Raw genomic sequence first — 24,239 nt, 5'->3', positions numbered from 1 at the left:
AGGACAGTATATGCATTTATGTAGGATGGAAAGGACCATTAGTCACAGATCCATTTTTTCAGTCACTAAGAGAACAATCCCCATTAGTGACATCATTTTTGAATAATAAGAAAAATGTATGTATGTCCTTGAGAGTTCAATAAATAGTGAATGTTACATCTGAAATTTGCAAGCATCTGTGAAAGTTAACTCTTCTATCCTTCACAATTTTATAGAATATTTTCTACATCACTAGAATAGTTTACTAAGTTATATCTTGGTGACTATAAAACATAACTATAACCCCACAAGAAAAAACTGAGGGAGAAAATATGTCAGAATTACTTAGCACAGTGCCTGCACAATAAAGTTTCTTAATGATAAGCAAATAAAGGAAGGAAGAAATATTTTCCCAATCCAATTCTGAGTTGATTATCCAGTGCAAGATACACCAGAGCCCTGAATCACAGTAGCTAGTTTTGCCTCTCGTTTTAGTTATAATTGCGTGTCCATGCTGGAGGAGCTTAAACTCACTGATTATTCACCGTGTGTCCATCTCAAGTTCACATGGCTGGTTTTTCTGTTTTGTACCCAGGGACTCCTCCAGTGCAGTGCTCACTGAACCTGGGCTGAAGCACCACCTAAAAACATGGATGAATTTAAGACAAACCTTCAGATAGGAAAGAGAGCCAAAGGAGGAGGTCTCTTGTCCATTAAGTGAGCAATTAGTACAGGTGTTCTGCATGCTTCCCGGGTGGTCCTGACAGCAGTGATCTCAGCAAACTTGCTACTGACTCGTGGATTGGCTTCTGCAAGGAGTTTACGAGGGCTTTTAGTGCATCAAGATACAGGTCTGGTTTCTAAGCAACTTTTGGTTTGATAGGCCTTCCCAGGTGGTACTAGTGGTAAAGAATCCACCTGCCAATGCAGGAGATGCAACAGACATGGATTTAATCCCTGGGTTTGGAAGATCCCCTGGAGAAGGAAATGGCAACCCATTTCAGTATTCCTGGCAGGAAAATTCCGTGGACAGAGGAACCTGGTGGGCTACAGTCCATGGGGCTGCAAAGAGTCAGACCTGACTGGGTGACTGAGCACAGGATTTAAAAGGATGTAAGTTTAGAGGGGAAGTAATATGAACGCATTCATTATAGAGCATTAAGACAGTTTTAAAAACTCATGAATAAAATGTTTTGAGTGGAGTATGAATATGTGAGATATTGAAATGATGGATAATTAAGTCAGGGGAAATTATCCTAGGGATACCTTAGGAAAAAATAGTATTTTTTTTTTTTAAGTAGGAAAAGATAAGACATCCCATTTCAATATTTTGCCCAAAATATTGTTGGAAAAGGAATCATTTAATCAAATTGTGAAGGGTCCTGGTTATCAAGGAAATGAATACTTTGGTAAGTAGACAGACAGATGAAAAGCTTGTAACATGGATTTGGAGTAGGAGGTGCAAAGGATATATTCAGACCTGCAGTGTGGATAAATCAATTCAAAAGTTATATGCAAAAATCATCATAGTCTCTTGGAATTTATTGTGAATTCTCTGATGGCAGAAATCATAGCACTTTATAAACTGTATGTATTTGTGTATTTATGACATAGATACTCAATGCATGTTGAATAAAGGGACAAAGGCAGCCATTTACTCATTAAACATTTATTGAGCACCTATATGTGTCAGATCACGGAGTTTCAGAAATACAGGCAAGTGAAAAAGCCCATTTATTTCACTGACTCTCTCTCTGTTTTTGGTCTTGCTTTTTGACTCATGCATCACATGAACCTCAGCTCGGTAGCACACGGAGCACCCTTCTGAAGCCAATCCATTTGTGCCTGTTTTATTCCCTGTTGTCGTAATGCCCGTTTCTAGATGGTCCTCCTCTAGCCTGTAACTAGAGTGTCGTGAGAGCATCCTCTGTCAATCTCAGCTCACCAGTTGAGCCCTAACTACTTCCCTGGGGAGGTAGATCTCCTTTCCCTGCTCCATCGCTTGGGAATTCACTTATGTTCGTCACTGCACTTAACTATCATTGGTAAGTTAGCAAGTGCTTAAGATTTAGAAGTATGCCTAAGGAAACTTTTTTTTTTTTAATGAAAAAGGTTTTCCTTATACAAAAGTAGTGAGGATGTTGTATTTATTAAGCCCATCTAGCACCACTGAACAGAAAATCCCTTTGTCTGACATCTGGTCACATAGTAATTATGATGTTGATGACTTCAAAATTGTGAACTTCTAATTGATTTTTCACTATAATGACATCTTTATAGAAAAAGAGAGGAACACATCCAAAGCATTGCCTTTCTCTTTTGACTTGAGAAATTTTCACCATCACATTTTAGGAAGGTAGAAGGATAATTTTATTTTTGCTTATTGATTACTTATATGTTTTCTTCCTGATAGTGGCATCTTAATAAATTTGACAAAGGAACTGCAAACCAGGTTGTCCCCTAGAAGCACAAGCCTAAGAGGAGCCCTCTGACATTTTTCAAAATAAGTGCAATGTGATTTAAAAAAAGAGATAAATAAGAAGGCTAAAGCTTTCCTTCCCGTCTTGGCCTTTCCTTTGCTTGATTGGTCAGGAATGATGATGTGATTCATCATCTTCACTTCGGCTGCTGGGATAAAACTCGCAGCAATGCGTACAAGATCCAGAGGACATCTCTTCTTCGCCTCCTCAGAAACTCAGTCATGGCTAATTTAGCTGTTGTGAAGAGAGCAAACAGGAAATTTGAAAGAAACAGCGCTTCACACAAAGTTTATTTCTTCCAGATGCCAAAACTGATGAAAGGAAGCCACCATCAATTCACAATGATGAAATCATGCAGAAGCACTACACATGTAATCATGCTTCTTCCAAAACAGCTAACTTCATCAGGAAGACAGCTTTCGAGAAGAACAAAGAAAACACACTAGAATTTTGTCATTCAGGCACAATGATCATGTTTTCTTCCTTTTCTTTTTATTTTTAAAGAGGAGATGATTATATCATGTATGCAATACTATTAATATCAGAATCTAAAATAGTAAATCTCCAAGTTTTCTTTCAATTTATTGCCACATGGACTTAATTTAAGATTTTGATCAGTCTGAAAAATCCTTAACAAAATTCTAGCAAACAGAATCCAACAACTTATTAAAAACTCCTGCTCTTGTTTAGGACAACATCAGCATTTGCCTGAAGGGTCTTGGATAAATATTTAAGGAAGTTTGAGTTTCAAGCTCTCACTGTCCAAAATGAATGGAACACAAAGTAAAATACAGGTAAAAGATACAGCATATAAAACATTACATAATTTTTCTGAGTGATACAAAAGAAGGATCAAATAATGAAAAGGGTGCCATGGTTCCTGTATCAGAAGGCAGAATGCTATAAAGAAATCTGTTTATTTAAAATGAATTTGTAAAGTGAGGTACATTTCTTTATAATTTGACAAAAGAGTTTTTAAGTTCTTAATTGAATAAGGAAAAATAAGAAAATTTAGAGGAAAAGATTAAAAGTAGAATAATAACAATGTAAGCAAATTTTAAGATATCAAAAAAATTAGGTTCATTCCCAAGACTGAGCAGAATAAATAGCATGAAGTGATACAAAAATATTTTACAAATCACCTAACATTTAAAAAACAATAAAAAAAGATCAATGGATTTTTAATAAAAATCATTAGAATAATTAGTTAAGTCTAACAAATAAATTTAGATCACATATCAAACCATACTAAATTAAATTTCAGAGGGACAGATGTGCTTAAAGAGTAAAATAAACTCTAAAAACTTGGAAAAATATATCTATGCCCTTTCTTTCAGAGGGAAGAGTATTCTTATTTTGAAATTAGTGGTAGAGGACATAAATAAATATAGATATGTTAGGTTACATGATCATCATAGAAACTTTATTATGGAAAATTAAAATCAAAGGCAAATTATAAATTAGCAAATATTATTAATAGCTAAAACCAAGTATTAGAGATATATATGTAAAATCTTACAATAAATAAGTTATACTAATATCTGAATGATATAAATAAAAAGGAAATTAAACAATATAAAAATCATGAAATACAAAAGAAAATTCAGCAAACTTTGTTTGTATTAGAAATTATACATGAACAATTTAAATGACAGTCTTTTTTTTTTAAAGTAAAACAGCCATTTATAAAAGGTTATACAAAATATTTAAAATGATACAGTAAAAATGATGTTTTATTACATTGCTGTTGGGATACAAGTTGTGAGAAACTTTTAGATAAAATTGGTTTATGAAGAAGCATAAAAGTAAGGAATTCCTTCCTGGTCCAGTGGATAGGACTCGGTGCTCTCACTGCCAAGGGTCCAGGTTCCATTGCTGGGCAGGGAACTAAGATCCTACATGCCACCTGGCATGGCCAAAAATAAATCACAAAATTAATGATTCCTAAGCAGTACAGCCTATGAATCTTTTCTAAGAAAACAACCTCTAAATTATAAAAAACATTTATATATAAAAGTGTTTTGAACACATAAAACCTACAATAGCTAAATCTGACAACAATGTCCAGAAATGTTTAAGTAAGATATTTTACAGGAATATTAGATTTATATAGATTTTAATGACAAATGTCCATATTATATTTCATATTATATTAAAGGAAAATATTCAAGTTCACATATAGCATGTGTTAGCCATGTATAAATCAGGAAAGAAATAAACTAACTCAAGAAAGAAATAAACTAACATATAATAATTTATTTTCTTATATCTGCACAGAGATCTTCTCTAAATTTTTAAATAATATTCCTTTACAATGGGAAAATGTAATAGCCAAAATAAATAGAAGAGGAATGCAAATGGCTCATTTAATTGAAATAAAAATACCCTAAATATATATTTTTAATAAATAAGTATATTGAACAAATTCTCAATTCCTCATTAGTTAATGTGTTTTATTCAATATTAGTAAAATAAAGTTTTATATTGAATAAATTCATTTTTAATTCTTCACTAATTAATAGTTTAATGATTATAATTTAAATAATAAGGTTTTTTTTTTTTTTTTTCATCCTAACAATACACTTCTAAACGTCACTTTTATGACTATACAGATGAAAACAGAAGTATTTTTCAGCACTTTAGATGGAGGAATTCTATTGAATAATTAAAGCATAATTATAAAACTACAAATATTTAAAGTTTCTATAACCAGTAAAAGAGAAAAAACATTGATGGAATCCACAAATAGTACATACTTTGAGTATTGTTTTTCGAATATGACTATCTTAGGCAGAGTTCGCAAGGAAACAGCCTGAGGCGAAAACTGGGATTAAGCTGTAGGAGGTGCAACGCCCGGATCCTGAGTGGCAGTTCAGAGCCACAGCCAGGCGTCACGGTCCTAGGTGGGCTAGGTCAGCCACGGCGTAGCTGAGGAGGGGCAGGCAGGTGCCTGAGACAGGTGCTGAGGAAGTCCGAGGAGGTGTGTGTATCCAGCATAGTGGCCGTCCTGTGTGAGTTCACACGTGCTGTATTCTCCCCCTTAGTAAACTAAAACTCAGGCAATGAAAGTTTAGTCACCCCTCATTCTATCTTGCTTTCTCTCTTTTAGTATCAACATTCTCAAAATAATCACTGTGAAATGTCTACAGTTTCCTACCAGCTATTACTCAGGACTCTTATATCAGCTTTAAACATTTCAGTGCGAGTTCTGACCTCTTGGTTCTACTACTCTTTCATTATTTCCCACCCTGCTTCTTTCATCCCTTTTTTTTTTCAGCTTGGATTCCACCTTTAAGACCTCCCTGGAATCTATTCTATTCTTATATCACAAACATTTGGCACAGCTGATCACTCTCTCCTTTTTCTTCAATGCTTCTTTTTTCTGGCTTCGTTGATTATTTGCCCTATTTTTTTTTTCCCTCCAGCTTCAATAGCCATTTTATGTCTGTCTGTTTTGGGGGATCTTCTCTGCCCAATTTCTAGATGCTGTCATGCTTCAGGGCTTTGTGCTAATGCACACAGCAAAGGTTGAGTACTCTTCTCTACATGAATCAACTCTGCCTCTTGCCTGTCTCCACTTTGCTCATATCCATAGTGTTCACTGTAGTCACATGCTGTTATTTTGGTTTCTTAAATATACCAAGATCTAGTAATTCTCAGGAATTTTGCATAAACTCTTCCCTCACCCTGGAAATCTGTTTTTCCTGGATACTCAAAGGATGACTTTCCTTACACTTTCTAAAGTTAAAATATAATTGAACATCACTAAGTGGTGTCCAACTCTTTGTGACCCAAGAACTGCAGTGCTCCAGGCTTCCCTGTCCTTCACTATCTCTTGGAGTTTGCTCAAAGTCATATCCACTGCATTGGTGATGCTATCTAAGCATCTCATCCTCTGATGCCCTTTTGCCTTCAGTCTTTCTTTTTTTTATTTTTTTAATTTTTTTTTATTTTTCAGTGGGTTTTGTCATACATTGACATGAATCAGCCATAGAGTTACACGTGTTCCCCATCCCGATCCCCCCTCCCACTTCCGTCTCTACCCGACTCCTCTGGGTCCTCCCAGTGCACCAGGCCCGAGCACTTGTCTCATGCATCCAACCTGGGCTGGTGATCTGTTTCACCATAGATAGTATACATGCTGTTCTTTCGAAACATCCCACCCTCGCCTTCTCCCACAGAGTTCAAAAGTCTGTTCTGTACTTCTGTGTCTCTTTTTCTGTTTTGCATATAGGGTTATCGTTACCATCTTTCTAAATTCCATATATATGTGTTAGTATGCTGTAATGATCTTTATCTTTCTGGCTTACTTCACTCTGTATAATGGGCTCCAGTTTCATCCATCTCATTAGAACTGTCTTTCTTCAACATCAGGTTCTTTTAGAATAAGTCAGCTCTTCACATCAGGTGGCCAAAGTTTTGGAGCTTCAACTAAAGTATAATTAGGGAGGACTTCTTCAACCACCACTAATATATAAGATGCCTCTATTTCAACCATATCTTCCTATTCATTTTTCTCGGCATTTGAAAGAATCATATCCCATTTTTAAGTGTTCCATTAGAGTAGGATCTGTCTCCCCCTGTTGAGGGTCGGGACCTTATCTGTCTTGCTCATCAGAGTGTATGAAGGAGCTGTGATAATGCCTACTTCACTGTGAGCACACCATAAATAGCTTTCACTGAACAACACTAAAACAACATGTCAGGCTGTTTACTAATCAAATAACCTAACATTTGTAAAGAAGAAAATATCAGGGCTAATGTGAGAGTATGGGTATTGTGCAATACTCACTTTCATACTTCAAGTTGGATTATGGCTTATTTTGAAAACATATTTTGGCAATACACACCAAAACTTAAAAATATTTTTGCTCTATGATCAATCATAAACAGCTATCTTAACTACTGCTTGACTCTTAATATAGATACTCGTACCTACAACGGTGACAGTTTGCCTGTGGGTGAAAAATATACACATAAATGATGTGCAATTGTTTTCAGCTTACTTTATAGTAGCTTCAGTTTGTGATATTTTCATTAGTATCATGAGTTCAGCAATGCTTTTTCTCCCTATGTTTAATGAGGTACAATTGACAATAAAAATTGAATGCATTTAAGATATACAACTTAATGTTTAATATACATGTACATCGTGAAATAATCACCACAATCATGCCTAATTAACATATCCATCACCTCGTATAGTTACTATTCTCTTCCGTGTGTGTGTGTGTGTGCATATGGTGAGAACGCTTAAGATTTATTCTCTAAGCAAATTTCAAGAGTGCTATATAGTATTATTAATTCTAATCACTTTGGTGTACATTGGATGTCTGTAACTTATATGTTTTGCCTAACTGAAGCTTTTGCTACTTTTACTACTTGACCAATTTCTTTCCATATTGGGAGATACTGGTCCCAGTTATTTGTCCTGTCCCCTAGCCCTTAACAACCATTATTCTACCCTCTGCTTCTATGTGCTTCACCATGTAGATTCCACATATAAGTGAAATCATGCAGTATTTCTCTTTCTGTGTCTGGCTTATTTTGCTTATCATTCTGTCCTTTAGGTCCATGCATATTGTCACAAATGGTAGCATTTCCTTCTTTTTTAAGACTGAATAATGTGTGTGTGTGTACACATATACAAAGGTAGACCACTTTGGCCACCTGATGCGAAGAGCTGACTCACTGGAAAAGACCCTGATGCTAGGAAAGATAGAAGGCAGGAGGAGAAGGGGACGACAGGACAAGATGGTTGGATGGTATTACTACTCAATGGACATGAGTTTGAGCAAGCTCCGGGAGATTATGAAGGACAGGGAGGCCTGGAGTTCTGCAGTCCGTGGGATTGAAAAGAGTCAGACACAACTGAGCGACTGAGCAACAACAAGTAAATATTACACACACACACACACACACACACACACACAGAACTAAATAAATAGAATAAACCAAGCTTTAGATGGAAATGGAAAAGGAAAGTTTGCTTTCCAAAGAATAAATTTCCACTAACCTATTAATGAGGTAAGTCCTATAAGACTGCCATGAACATAGACTATTTGGTAGGTAAAAAGGGCCTGGAGTTCTTGCTCATTTTAAGTTATGTGTACTATATAAACCAACATAGTTGTGCTATAATGCCTTGAATAAGTTACATTATATTTCTTTCTTATATCTAGGTAATGTTACAACACATAACAAGTAAAATGGTTGTTAGAAACTTTGATTATATAGAGTCCTACATAAGCACTTAATAAGCATGGGAAAAAAATGTGAGAGGCTTAGTTCACTTTTAAATAGCTATCAAGGTATATTATATGTTTTACTATTCCTTACTAAATACTTTCTGAATAGCTATAAACTTATAAGTAGCAGCAGTCTTTTATATGCTTATTTATGATATGGAATTTACTGAAGTCATTTTATATGTTCAATATGAAAGTTTAAATTTATTAATATTTAACATAATTTAATACTTAAAATTAATCTAGCATCTTTTAAACAATGAAAAATACAAATTGAAGTCATAGTACTTGATATTACAAGCTGACTGCTATGTGCTTTACTATCCCACCCATTGACTTATTGAAAAGTCTTTTGTATGATTTATGCATACTAAGTTTTCATCAAGAGTGAATTTTAATTTTTTAAAATATACTTGACCCATATCTTTTAAAATGTTCATGTTTCTCCCATTGAATGTGTCAATATGACAAGGTGTAATGCTGATTTTTGTAATGATAAATATCCATGTGCCCCTTGGATAAACCCAATTCTATCATATTATCTTCATAAAAAGGATACTGCTGTGCTGTACTCAGTCACATTTAACTTTTTGAAACCCCATGGACTATAGCCCTCCAGGCTCCTCTGTCCATGGGATTCTCGCAGCAAAATACTGGAGTGGATTACCATTTCCTCCTCCAGTGGATCTTCCTGATCTGGGATTGAACCCACGTCTCCTGCTTCTGCATTAGCAGGCAAATTCCTTATCACTGAGCTACCTGGGAGAGATTAAAAAAAAGGATACTACTACATTCAGCTTGCTAATATTTTATGTAATATTAACATTTACAATCACAGCCAAAATCGAGCCATACATTTATTCTCATGGATAGTCTTTGCTTGGTTATTGCAGTGGACATAAGAACCACAGGCCCCAGAGACCTCTTTGTCTATGTAGAAGGTGAATATCTGATGATCATAGCTGGGTATCCATGAGTCACCCTAGTGCTAGACTCTCCTAAATTTCAGTCCTTGTCCTTCACTGAAACCCCTTTTCCTGGACCTTTGCAGTGGTGTATTCTCAAGATAATTCCACATCTCTTTCTCTGTTTCTCGTCACAACTGTGTGCTTAGTCGCTCAGCCATGTCCGACTCTTTGTGACCCCATGCTCTGTCGTGCACCAGGCTCCTCTGTCCTCTGTTCATGGGGATTCTCCAGGCAAGAACCCTAGTGTGGGATGCCATGCCCTCCTCCAGGTGCAGCTCCAGTTTGCACCTTTGGTGCAACTGTAATTTGGAAGTCTCTTAGGTGTGACCATGAAAAATTCTTGGGTTCCAGTATGGCTTGATCTCTGCTTAATGTCTCATCCAAAGAAACTATTAAACGTGCTTCACATTTTTAAGGAAAAAAATCTTCCTTAAAGATTTTAATTTCTCCAGGAAAGTACAGTAAATCCCTTAATATGAATGAGTTCCATTTTGAGAGCATGTTGGTAAACCCAATTTTTTTGTAAGTCCATCAAAGTTAGCCTAGGTGCCCAACTAACGCAGTCGGCTGTATAGTACTATAGTGTAATAAGTTTATAATACTCTTTACACAAATAATACCTAAAAGAACAAGCAATAAATTTTAAGAAAACATTTTTAATCTTAGAGTACAGTGTCTTAAAAAGTACAGTAGTACAGTATGCAGTGGGCATACAGGGGCTGGCATTGCGTGAGCAGGCAGCAAGAGTTGCTGGCTGGAGGAGGGAGATGGTAGAGCTGAAGGATCATCAGCAATAGGAGATGGAGGGCAAGCTGCAATTTCACTCATGCCTGACATTGACGGCACAGGTTCTGGTTTCTTGGTGGATCCAGTTCTATCCACCCTCTTGAAAAAAAGATCTAGTGACGTCTAGGTGGTAGCTCCTTTTTTGCTCATCATAGACGAGATAGTAGCATTGGTTTGAATTCTGAATGGCTGCATCAACCTTCAGACCCTCATATGCCATCAGCACCTCCTCAAATAAAGAAAATCCCCTGGCACTCCATGTGCCATGGATCTCTTTGGTTCTTCAGTTACTTCTTCCTCCTGTTGTTCCACTTGATTATTTTCACTTTTGTTTTCATTGTTATCCCTTGGTGCTTCTTGGCAGTACCAGCCACATTACCGGTGCTTTCATGCTTGCTTCAGGACATCCTGAGCTTGAAATAAAGATACTTTTCCATTGTACTGTGTATAGATACAGTACTGAACAGTGAGGTGTACAAAAGCACAGCCATTTGTAGAGGTTGCATATATGTGACAATGTATGCCAGTTACATGAACTAACTAATGTGATTAGACATGCAGAGGCGCATTTGCATTTGTGCAAGTTCTCAACTTGAAGGCTCATGTGTAGGGGCCTTATTGTACTTTCATAAAGGATATCTTTGAATTATGTAAGATAGATTCAATGGCGAATAAGTTTTGAGTGTCAAACAATGACTGATTAATACATTTTTGGATGTGAGATTTTTCCTAATTTTGAAACTACATGTATCTCCATTTTAAGTGAAATAAGGCATGGTGCCTTTCAAGGAGATTAGAGCCTAGTGGAAGACAGAAAACAAAAATAAACCATAATGATGCTGATGAGTATATTGTACTTATATGGCACAGTGGTTTACAGGAACTCATAAATTTTTTAATGGGCTTAGGATTGTAGACTTTTTCCTGGAAGAAAGGATATTTAAGCTAAGACTTAAAAGACAATGAAAAATTATCTGAGGGAAAATGGAGGAATGCCCTTTACAGGGAGATAGAGCAACTGTGGAAAAGCACAGCAGTTTGAGACCATAAGATGATCTTAAAATTGCAAATAGTGTAATATGGCTGGAGTGGACAGTGCTTGCAAGGGAAAGGCAAGAGATAAGGCAGAGTGATGAACAGGGAGCATATTCTAAAGAGCTTCATCCATTTAACCAAGAAAATTATGCTTTTACCCTTGACCACATTAATATTTTAAACTAACAGAACGATCAAGTATTTGTATCTTAGAGCAAAATCATTTTGTTACCAACATGAATCACAGATGTTAGGTATTGGAATGACAACTGTTGGGGGTCAGGATGCCACTTGTGTAGTAATAAGAGCTTGGACCACAATACTGGAGATAGATAGGGAAGAGCTGATCTATAGGAAAAAGGTAAGGGAAGGAATTCAGAATGATTTTAAATTTTCTCGGCAAATATAAATAGGATCTACTATTAGCAGCCTGATATGATTGAGGGCAGGAGGAGAAGGGGATGACAGAGGATGAGATGGTTGGATGGCATCACTGACTCGATGAACATGGGTTTGGGTGAACTCTGGGAGTTGGTGATGGACAGGGATGTCTGGTGTGCTGCGGTTCATGGGGTGGCAAAGAGTCAGACACGACTGAGTGACTGAACTGAATTGAAATATGTATTCAGGTTTGAGGAGTACCTCAAACCTATGTAATACCTGAAAAGTGAAAGTGAAGTTGCTTAGTTGTGTCTGACTCTTTGCCATCCCATGGACTGTAGTCCACCAGGCTCCTCTGTCCACAGGATTTTCCAGACAAGAATCCTGGAGTGGGTTGCCATTTCCTTCTCCAGGGGATCTTCCTAACCCAGGGATCGAACACTGGTCTCCCACATTGTAGGCAGATACTTTACCCTCAGAGCTCCAGGGAAGCCCTAAGACCTAGGATTATCACAGAAAACCTTTCAAGCAACATTTTTAATCTCATTACTGGCATATTTCATGATAATTTACTTCCCAGAACACAGCACAATCCTTATCGGATAATGAGACAAGAGTCTACTTCTCTAGGCGTATCCCTTCAATCAATGGAGATGATCATTGTACAGCCACTGGTTTCCTGGCTCCCTCATTAAGTCCTGGAGAAGCTGGTGCTTTCCTGACCTGAAAACATCTTGTCCTCCATTCAGGTAACTCTTCAGTAATGGCTTCCCCACTACCTTAGTGAGCAAGGCTATAACTCACATGCCGTAGCTCACACAGGTTTGATCCTTCCACACCAGATAGCTTTTCCCCCTTGTTAGGAAAATCTTGAAAAAATGTTTGCAACTTTTTCTTTAAAGGGAAATCCACTGTTGCTGTGCTAATATAAAAACATTATTGTGGTACAGTCAAAGTTATAAGAGTAATTTTTACAGGAAGCAGGCTGTTTGGTAAATAGTCTTATTAATAATAAATTAAAGAAATACTACTGAATGCTAACTGCCCTGAATTTCAGAAATAGAGGGATAAGTTTCACCCAGCTCTGGTAATAGCTGATTAGCTGGTCAGCAATACCAGTTTTTATTCTCCCATGTATACACCCACACTACATTTCCCAGCTACAATGCAGATGAGTATGGTCAAAAGACTGAGTGTTGACCATTGTAAGGTAAACTGATGTAATTTGCGCCACTTTCTAGGTCTGGCCCATAGTAACCTTCTTAACATTCTTGACTCTTTTGTCATCCACTTACTGCAGCGCACCACCATGTCTTAGAGCATGCTTGGGACAATATATGAAATCAGTCTGAATCTTGGAATAGCTATTCTCACAGATTAGAGGCATTCACTTTGAAATTTAAATGTGCAAGAAATAAATTTCTATTTTATGAACCACTTAGATTTTAGATTTTATGTGTTTTGGCAGCTAACAAACAAACTTACTACAACTCAGATAATATAAATTAATCTTCGCTCTGGGGTTTTCTTAAAACTAAGAACATTATCAAGGCATAGGTAATCCTAAACAAAGGCTATCTTTCCTCTCCACAAGTTTCTATAATGTGTAATAATTTGTCAAGCAACATGAAGGTTCTAAGATTTTTGCCTTATTTTTGCAAGCTAACAAGTTAGACTGCCAAAACTTCATAGGTGCTGGCAGAAGACACAGAATTCCTGGGTCTGAGTAAAGGACCTTTTTACTCATTGCACAGCAAGGAGCATCACACTGGATCCTCTTGTCCTTAAGTCTCATGAGGATGTTGCCAAAATAGAGCCAGATGAATCCTGCAAATACAATGATTTTGTGTCAGAATTGAGGAACCCTGAGCTTAAGACCCTCTGGTCATCTAAAAGGGGCTGCTAGCAAACTGCCCAGCTTTGCCCCAGAGGGAGACATTGTCATTATTCTGCTCAGGATATAAATCTGCCCTTGTCCCCAGAAGGTGATGTTATCTTAGTTCCAAAACCATTTGTCATGCAAACTACAAACATGCCTAAAAGGATAGTCTGGCACAAAACCTGATAGAATATGTACAAAAATGCCATGGTGAATTCTCTCTCAATATGTTTTAGATTCCAGGTTGGATAACCAGAGAGTAAGTCATAGAAAGATGCAATAAGAGAGCAATCAGGAAAATATGAAAGCCAGTGATTCTGTTCCTTCATTTTAAGGATGAAGAAAAGCATGTGCAGAGGGAAACTGACTTGGTCAAGGTCACATGGAGAGTCAGTGAGAGCTGTGAGTCTATTTCTCTTATCTTGATTCCAGATTACACATGCATATGTATGACTGAGGTTGATTCATATACCCACCAGGTCTACATTTTGTTTTAAAAGTAGTTCTCTGGGAGCAATGCTTACAATTGTCTGTATCGGGAATCAGACAATCTGTAATTTCATTACAGATGTGACAGTAATAGTTTTATGAAGTCATTTTGATCTGGCCACCTTCAGGGACAATTAACCACTTTTCTTTTAGAGTACATTGTTCATATTTCTTATTTTAAATTGATATCTTTTGTTATGAATTTGCTAAAGGCAAGAACTGTTTCTAAAAATAACTCAGTAAGTTGAAAATTGCATATGCAAAAAAATAAAATTGATGACTGCTACTATGTGATCACTGTATTTCAACTCTTATATTCTGTTTTCCAATGTCTAGGCCATGAAATATGCCATTATAAAATAGCATTTCCATTTGTGTTCTGTTACCTTGAATTGTAGGCTCAAGCTCCCAGAGATAATGACTAGCTGCTAGGAAGTCTACTTGATCTTTTTCCTACTACCTTAATGATACAATTGGTATAACTGACTACAATGCTATCATTATATTCCTATAGTTGATTTCTACTCCTTTGAGTAATGAGATTGCTAAATTAGAAAAACAAGAAAGAAAGTATTTTTCATAAATCTTGTGAAAATTATTGGCTTGTGCAAAATGGTTAAATATTAATAGTAAAGTTCCTATTAGATTATGCTGTTACGGCGGGTCAAACCAGTACTCCCTGCCACCATCACATACACATCTGTGGTCACATAGAAAGTTTGTTTCCTGCAACACAGTTGAAAGTAGACAGGGCAAACAAAGGCAAGCGTTTGAAGCTGGGAATTTGATTGCAATGAGTAACAGCCTTTAATTTCTCCAGATATTTATATTTTTAAAAACATCTGCTTCCACTCCCACACACAATAATCCTATTTATCCCTATGTTTGCCTGTTTTCTAATCCTTCCCTAATCACACTACGAATTTTTCCATTAGTCCATCATACAGGTTACTACATTAGTGAGAATGAGATTTAAATGAAAACATATGGGTATAAAGGCATATTTTATCTATAAAGTCTTCTCAAGATAATTAAAAGTAGCTATCTAACTGATAATCCTATGTCTGACTCTAGTTTTCTTTTTATTTCTCTATTAACAAGAACTTTTACTATGAACCCAATTTATTTACAAAAGCAAAATACGGTAGTTTCTGCTGATTTGGAAGGGATGTGTTCCAAGACCCCCAGTGGTTGCCTAAAGCTGTGAATGCTGTGTATGGTGTGTTTTTTCTTATATATACACACCTATGATAAAGTTTGATTTATGAATTAGGCACAGTAAGGGAATATCCAAATTGCCAGCATCGCTGTTCTTGTGTTTAGGGACCTTTATTCGTAAAATAAGGGTTACTTGAACACTAGCCCTGAGATATCACCACGGCTGGTCTGATAACTGAGTCAGCTACTGCGTGACTAATAGGTAGATCATGTACAGCGTGGATCCGCTGGACATAAGGGATGATTCACATCCAGGGAGACAGGGAGTGGGGCTGTATGAGATTTCAACATGCTTCTCAGAATGGATTGCAATTTAAAACTTATGAATCATTTATTTCTGGAATTTTCCATTTAGTATATTTGGATCACAGTTGACCTCTGGTAATAGAAACTGCAGATGATGTGTGTGTGGGGAGCTACTGTAATAAAAAAATGTTTAAGAAATAATCTAGAACACAAAGGTGATAACACTTCATCACCCTCTAAGAACATATGTGTTCTTATTTTTTTTCTTATTTTTTTGAAGTTATTAGTAACAAAAATAACTCTCTGATAGTGACAAAGATTCTCTTCTTGACCAAACCCTGGTCAGGCAATTCTGAACCATCTCCTCAACTAGGACCTGACTTTTGGACCTCTTTGTTTATCTTTAGCAAGAATTCTATGTAAGTTAAACAGAATCCGTCACCCCTGATACCTGATCAGGTTCTTCAACCTCCACTATTCCCCAGGTGATGTCTGATCACCCTGGCCTTCCTTCAGTGAGAATTCACCTAGGTTGGCTTAGTCAAAGTCTTCTTATCCCTGATGTTTCCTCAATAATTTTTCATTCACTGTTCTACCGGCTCCTTGACTTAGAGTCCTGCTTTTCCTCACTGTATTCAGAGTTGAGCCTTATCTCTCTCCCTGACAATAAAATTCCATTGCAATAATCCCCCTAAATAAAGACTTCAATACTGTCCTTTCACAATGTCATGGTGGTTTTTTTGTTTTGTTTTGTTTTGTTTAACAGAAGGCAGGTTAATGTCCTTTCAAAAAATGTCCAGATTCTAATTCACTGAACCATGAATATCTTAATTTACATGGCAACAGGAATTAAATTTGCAGATGAAATCGAGGATGTGCATTAGCTAATCTTAAAATAAAGAGAGTATCTTGAATAATCTAGGTAAGAGACCAGTGTTATTACAAGGGTCTTTAAAAGGGAGAGAGGGAGGTAAATGAGAACCAGAAAGATGGCAGCATGAAAAAGACAGCCTGAATTTGCTGACTTTGGTGATAGAAGAAGGGCGCTGAACCAAGGGATACAGACAGCCTTTAGAATCTGGGAAAGGCAAGGAAACGGGTTCTTTCCTGGAGTAATCAGAAGGAACACAACCTGTCTATACCTTGATTTTATCCCAAAGAAGCTATGTTGAACTTCTGTTTTGTGCAACTAGAATACTAAACTTGTACTTTTTTAGGCCCCTAATTTATAGTAAATTTTCACAGCATCACTATAAAACTAATACCATCTTCATGTGATCTGATTAGAAATCAGAGGCCAGTTTAGGGCAGTTTTAAGGCCTCTGAAGAAGAGACAGAATGCATGAGTTTATAACTGGTTCCTAGGAATGTGGCACTGATTGGTACTTTTTCACTCCTTCTTCTATTTACTGAAATTCCTTCCCCTAAAAATCAGAGTAAAATTCACCTACCTTTGACTTTGGATTTGATCATGTGACTTGCTTTAGCCACTATAATGAAGCAGAAGTGAGAGGATGGTACCTCCAACTAGAATTTAATGGCCCCTTCTCTTCTATTCTGGCATCACTATGAGAAAGGCATGCCTCAGCCAGCCTGGTGGTCTCAGAGGAAGACAAGTGTCACAGGGAAAAGAGGCAATCAGCCAGATCAATGTCTGCCTACATAAACCAACCCAAGCTGATCTTCAAAATTTTGAGAAAAAATACATAGTTGTTGTGCAAGTCATTCAATTGTGGAGTACTTTTTATGCTGCCATAGCAAAGTCATACAGCTCCGATCTAGGACATTTTGTCCTGTTTCATGTTGGAGTGATAAAGTGATGCATCATAGCAACTGTCATGCAATAATGGCCAGCTTTTCATTTGGATGCCAAAATATGGAAGCTGTTGGAGCCCAGTTCTTCCCACCAAAGATTTTCACTCTGAACTGAGAGTTGACAGCCTTCTCATTTTCCTACTTCAGAAAAGTCAGACTTTTATTAAACATTATTGCCCTCCAACATACCCTGAGGCTCTTATATCTGTATTTTGTGAGGTTTAGAATAAAGCATGCTATTCTAGTCAGTATTTAAATGTCATATATGTACTATAATCCTCTCTGCTGATATCTTGGATGTCTGCCTATGCTATATATATATATATATATATATATATATACACCTTCCTTCTGATAAAGTTTCTGAAATGAAATGGTTCCAGCCAAGGGGCAAATGCGTTTGCTATTATTGATTAAGCATGGGAAATGGAGGAACATTTTAAAGACTTGCAGTTTCTTTTCAGTAGGAAGGAAAGAAAAAAAAAATCCCTTACCATCCATCTGTTCCTTCCCATATTTTGTTCAGCTCCCAATCCACTATATTTTACAGGGATAATATAAACTGTGAAGACACAGCTTTGTCCCCAGATTTTGTGATGTGTCTGTGATGCTGATGTTGTGATCTTTCACTTGAGAGAGATGCAGAGAATGAAAAGTGAGCAAGTAGGTTGGAGAAAACTAAATCAAAGTTGTTACATCTTCCTCCTGTGCTCATATATTCAGTAATTTTTAGAGACTTAACATGCTCTCAAACTGTGCTTCTTAAATTACTAAACATTTTCCAAATTGTATACAACAACAAGAGAAAATGGGATGCATATAATGAGTTATAGCATGTTCAGATTAACTACAACAGTTTGAACTTCTGGGCTTCACTTCCAGTAGACCATAAACTCCATAAAGACAGGATCAGATCTATGCGGATGGTTTATTTTGTGCACAATGACTAGTACAGGACCTATACGATATATTAGTGATGAACAAGTATTTGGTGAATTAGAATCCATGAATGACTGGGTTATGTTTTAGCTACTGTAAGCTGTTTGTGTAGGACAAGACTATTTGCACTAAAATTATGTTTTTGGTAGGGTTCTCTCTTTTCAGTTGAGAAGAGAAAGAAGATGTCTGGGCAAATAGAAAAATATATAAAGGGAGAGTTTGGAAGAGATGGATATAAGCTTTCAACTTTTGCCCAATTGACCCTTTAAGAAGCTATTTCAAATTGAAAATCATAATTGCAAAGAGAATTAGATGTGCAGTTGGAAATGGAAAAATTTCATAGTGATAAACAGAGGTTTGCTATTCATGAGTTCAAATGATAATTTTATGTGATGTTTGTAAAATGTCTGATTTAATATAAAACTTGTGGCAGGTGCACTATATCATTTTAAACACAAAGGTGTAGATTGTAGAGACAGGAACAGAAAAGTTGGTGTTTTTCTTTAACATTTTCCCTTCTAGCCCATAAATAGTATCTCTCTGTGTGCAGTGCCCAAGGATGAAATTAAGGCTTTTCTCATTGTCTATAGAGGAAAGATGACATATCCTGAAAGACAGAGCCAAGATGTTGGCGTTGTACTGGCTGACTGTGCATTAGATCAGACAGCAAATTAGATATTGATAGAACTATTTTGTACAGTCGATAAGCTTTCTGATGATTGATATCTTTATGTTGTCTGGTAATATCAAGGCCGACATTTAGAAACTAGAGAAAGAGCTGCACAAACAGATGCATTGAATCTGGAATCTCTGATATTCTCTTCGTGGAATCCTTAAGTGTAACCCAAGCTCACAAGTATCATTACCTTAGAGAGCAGGATTTACACAACTGACTTTCACAGGAACAAGGAAAAGAAAATTAAAATATCACCCTTTCCTTTGTGTACAAAACTATCCTTTGAGCCACCCTTCAATCTGAATTAGAGGACAAAACAACTGAGTTCCTAAAGTTCTTCTGATTTGAGAAAAAAAGAAAAAGTAGTTCACAGAAGCAATCAGAAAAAGTGTATCTTAGAGAACAAAATAAACTAAATGCAGAGCAAATGGTTTATTTCATTAGATGACTGTTTCTGGTAGGACACTTGACTTAAAACTAAGTGCTCAGAAAAACCACAAAATATATCACTGTCCACTTCTAAATAATATTTTCTGAAATGTAATCAGGAAAGTGGAAGATGATGAAAAGAAAGCACTGTGATTTATACAACAGCCTCTGTCTTACTTCTCTTATCCCCTCTCTTCCATTTTATCTTTCAGGCAGAATATATCTCCAAGGTTAATCAATCCATCCATCAGTTAAATACTTGTTTATTTATTCATCCATTTATTAATTTGGCAAATATTAAGGAAATGCCTATTATGTGGGGGCATTGTTATAGACACTGTGAAAGAGCAGTGTGCAAAACATAGAAATTTATCCCCACAGAGCTGACTTTTTGGAGGAAGAAGGCAGATTATTAGTAAATAAGTAAATACGTAATGTACACAGGAGGTCTGTTGGTGATTAGTGCAAACTAAGGTAAATAAAGTTGATGAGGAAGTTAGGAAATGTCATGAAGTGAGGTTTGCTATTAGGGATGTCAGATAAATAAAGGCTGCTCACTTACACTTGGATTTCAATAAAAAAAATAATTATTTTAGTATAAGTACATCCCTTATATTGCTAAGGGAACAAAGGGAAATGCCATTGAAGATGAGATCATAATGAATTTAGTAAAAAAATGAAGTTATGGTCTTGTATAGGTGTTAAAGAATTAGAAAGTGAAAGTTGCTCAATTGTATCCATGACTATACAGCCCATGGAATTCTCCAGGCCAGAATACTGAAGTGGGTAGCCTTTCCCTTGTCCAGGGAATCTTCCCAACACAGGGATTGAACCCAGGTCTCCTGCATTGCAGGCGAATTCTTTACCAACTGAGCTATCAGGGAAACCCCTAAAGAATTAGAGGAAATCTTAAGTTGAGAGAGATATATATGAATATAGAAAATGCAAGTTGGATTTCTAGATGTAAAATTTAAAATGCTAACTTGAAAATTGTTCTGAGATGAAAAATACCCTAGATGGAATTAATGGCAGATAAGACATTCTGGAGAAGAGATTAGTAACTGAAGATACAATAGAAAATATTCCAAATAAAACACACACACACACACAAAAAAGAATAGATAATCAGTGACCTGTGGGAGAAATAGAGGCCTAATATAAAGATAATTGGAGTTCTCTAGCAAAAGGAGAACAATAAAAAATGGATAGGAAACCATGGATAAACTCTTTCCAAATTCTCATGAAAATGATTAACTCAGATACTAAGAATCTCAACAAAACTTGAGCTCAAAAGTCATGAAGAAAACTACACCAGAAGATGTTATAATCAAAGTGCTTAAAACTAGAGATAAAGCAAGTATTTTAAAGGTGGCCAGAGCAAAATGATAGATTACATGTTTAAGGATAAACATAAGAATTATAGCAGATTTCTAATACAAAATAAGGCAGGCCAAAAGACATAGGGCAGTGCATTATTTTTGATTAGAAATCTTCTGTGCTAAGAGAAAATAAAAACCAAGTAGCATAAAGCAAAATAAAACCCTTGCAACTGCAGATCTATACCCAGGGAAAATACTTTTTAAAATACAAAGCAGAAATCAAGACAGTTTCAGCTATACAAAAGTTTAAAGAATTCATGAATAACCAACCAGTACCACCAAAAATATTGAATGAAGTCCTTTCAGGAGAAGGAGAATGATATCAGATGGAAATGTGGTTGTACTTAAAGCAATGCAGATTATTGAAATGTTAGCTATGTGCATTAATACAAAGATAAAATTTAAACCTCTTGAAAAGATAATTCATTTTTTAGAGTGATAATAATAAACCTACTGTAGATAACAATATTTGCTCTCTATATAGAAATAAAATTTATGACAAAAATAGCACAAAGGCCAGGAGGGGAGAAATCAAAGTGTCCCATTGGGAGATCCTTGTGTTATACTTGAAGGGGCATCATATCACTTGAATTTTGACTGTGACAGCACAGCTTCAATGACAGCTTTAACAGAGTCTTGTTTCTAGTAGCCATTGGACTGATATTATTGAAAATCAAGTACAAGTTTTTTAATCATTTATTTATTCTGGGGTATGCGAGGTCTTCGCTGTTGCATGAAGACTTTCTCTCGTTGTGGCTACTGTCCAGTTGCGCTGCATGGGCTTCTCAATGCGGTGGCTTTTTTTGGCTGCAGAGCACCAGCTCGAGGTTGCATGGTCTTCAGTAGCTGCTGGGCATGGGCTCAGTAATTGCCACACATGGGCTCAGTAGTTGGGGCCCACAGATTTAGTTGCCACTCAGCATATGGGATATTTCTAACAGGGGTCAAACCCGTGTTCCCTGCATTGGCAAGGTAGATTCTTAGCCAGGGAAAAAATCCTCAAATATGCTTTTTAATCTTCGAAATTTCTGTACCACAATGACAGTTGAATTCAGTTTCTCCTGGTTTTTCATGTGAAAATTAAGGCATTAATCAGGAAAAAAAAATCAAATCCTGAAACTCAAATTGGGAATATCTCATTGGACCCAGATGAAACTGACAATACTAAATCCCCTAGTCACCCTGAGACTCCTTTTGAAGTAAAAGAGCTTTCCCTCAAAGGGCTGAGGTGACTAGACTTGCTTATGCTGAAGGCTCTGTGACAATGGAACCGTGAAAGGTAATGCTGATTTTCCTCAAAACTCTCTGGAGCCACCCCCCTGCCACTGTATCCATAACTAGGTTCACATCTCTGCATACTCCAGTATTATGGTACTCCTCTTCTCCACACTCCAGGAGGAAAAAGAAGTAGCTTATACTTTGAAAGATTTTTAGGAACTTGCCTATATATAGCAGAAGAAATCTGAGAAACACATGCAAATAAATTTTAAGTGTGTTAGTCTGAAGTGGTAGAGTTAAACACTAGATTAGACTGAATTCATTGATACAGATGCACTTATCAGAGATTCCAGATTCAATGCATCTGTTTGTGCAGCTCGAGGTGGCTCTAACCATTTGCTTGGTTGTTTGAGAAGAAACAAACTCAATTGTAGCGTCCATTTAATACGACAGTTGCCAGAGCTTCCCTAGCATGAAAAGAGAATCCAAAAGCTCCAAGGAAAACCAAAAGGAAATAGAAGCACTGTATTAAATTTATTATGTATGACATATACCCCCTTTTCACAACCATGATCCATGAGAAGACCTAGAATATATTCTTTCACTAAGGCACTGGCAAAATCATTAGTGACAAAAGTGTCTCTGAAAGGCTTTGTGACTGCTCTCTATTATAGGTCAGGTGCTACTGTAGGGGATACCACCATTCAGATGGGTTCCTTGATTTAAAAAAAAGAAAAATGACAGAATCCCAGAATAGTAGAGGCCAGGCAGCAGCATTTAATCATTAAAGGCAAGGTGGTCACATCAACCATAAAGGGAAACAGGGGCGCACCAGTAATTAGAATGCATTGACCTGCAGAGATCTTTAGTGGTGGCTAATTGATCACAGTGTCTCTAGGAATGAAATAAATGGACAGCCTAGTAGCATGTTGCCTGATTTACATAATAGGAAAAACTCTTAAGTCCAGTAACAAGAAACCTGACTTAGACTGCCAAAGTGGAGAATTACTGCCTCTCAGCTTCCAGACTTGTCTATTCATAGACGCAGACTCCCTGACGGCAGGAGTTCCAGTCCCCTTGAGAGAGGACACTGCACAACTGCTCTAAGTACGCACTGTAAATCTCCCTCCAAGCCTTTCCCAAAGAGACTGTCAGCCACTACCTAATCACTGCCTGACCAGGAACACACTGAACTTCAGGGATTACTAGATGCTGGCCTGAAATGAGACTTTTATCGGATGATTCAAAATGCTGCTGTGGCCACCGGTCAAAATACCAGCCTGTGATGGTCAGGTGGAAACTCAAGTCTGAATGACAAGAGGACCCCGTAGATATGCAGATACATGAAGGTTATTTTGCTAGATCCTGAATATGTAATTGGAACTGTTGCTCTTCAGTCACTCAGTTATGTCCAACTCTTTGAGACCTCATGGACTGCAGCACCACAGGCCTCCCTGTCCTTCACTGTCTCCCGGACTTTAATCAAACTCATGTCCATTGAGTCAATGATGCCATCCAACTATCTCATCCTCTGTCACCCCCTTCTCCTCCTGCCTTCAATCTTTCCCAGGATCAGGTCTTTTTCAATGAGTCAGTTCTTCAAATCAGGTGGCCAAAGTGTTGGAGCTTCAGCTTTAGCATCAGTCTTTCCAATGAATATTTGGGGTTGATTTCCTTTAGGACTGACTGGTTTGATCTCCTTGCAGTCCAAGGGACTCTCAAGATTATTCTGCAGCACCACAATTTGAAAGCATCACTTCTTTGGTGCTCAGGCTTCTTTATGGTTCAACTCTCAACATCTATACATGACTGCTGGAAAACTGTGGCTTTGACTAGACGGACCTTTGTTGGCAAAGTGATGTCTCTGCTTTTAATATGCTGTAAGGTTTGTCATAGCTTTTCTTCCAAAGAGCAAGCCTCTTTTAATTCCATGGTTGCAGTCTCTGTCTACAGTGATTTTGGAGCCAAAGAAAATAAATCCTGTCACTGTTTCCATTGTTTCCCCATCTATTTGCCAAGAAGTGATGAGACCTGTTGCCATGATTTGAGTTTTGAGAATGTGGAGTTTTAAGCT

This window comes from Muntiacus reevesi, chromosome 16, assembly GCF_963930625.1.
Source record: "Muntiacus reevesi chromosome 16, mMunRee1.1, whole genome shotgun sequence".
Classification (NCBI taxonomy): Eukaryota; Metazoa; Chordata; class Mammalia; order Artiodactyla; family Cervidae; genus Muntiacus; species Muntiacus reevesi.
The sequence above is the reverse complement of the archived record's forward strand: the minus strand, read 5'-3'. Positions refer to the sequence as shown.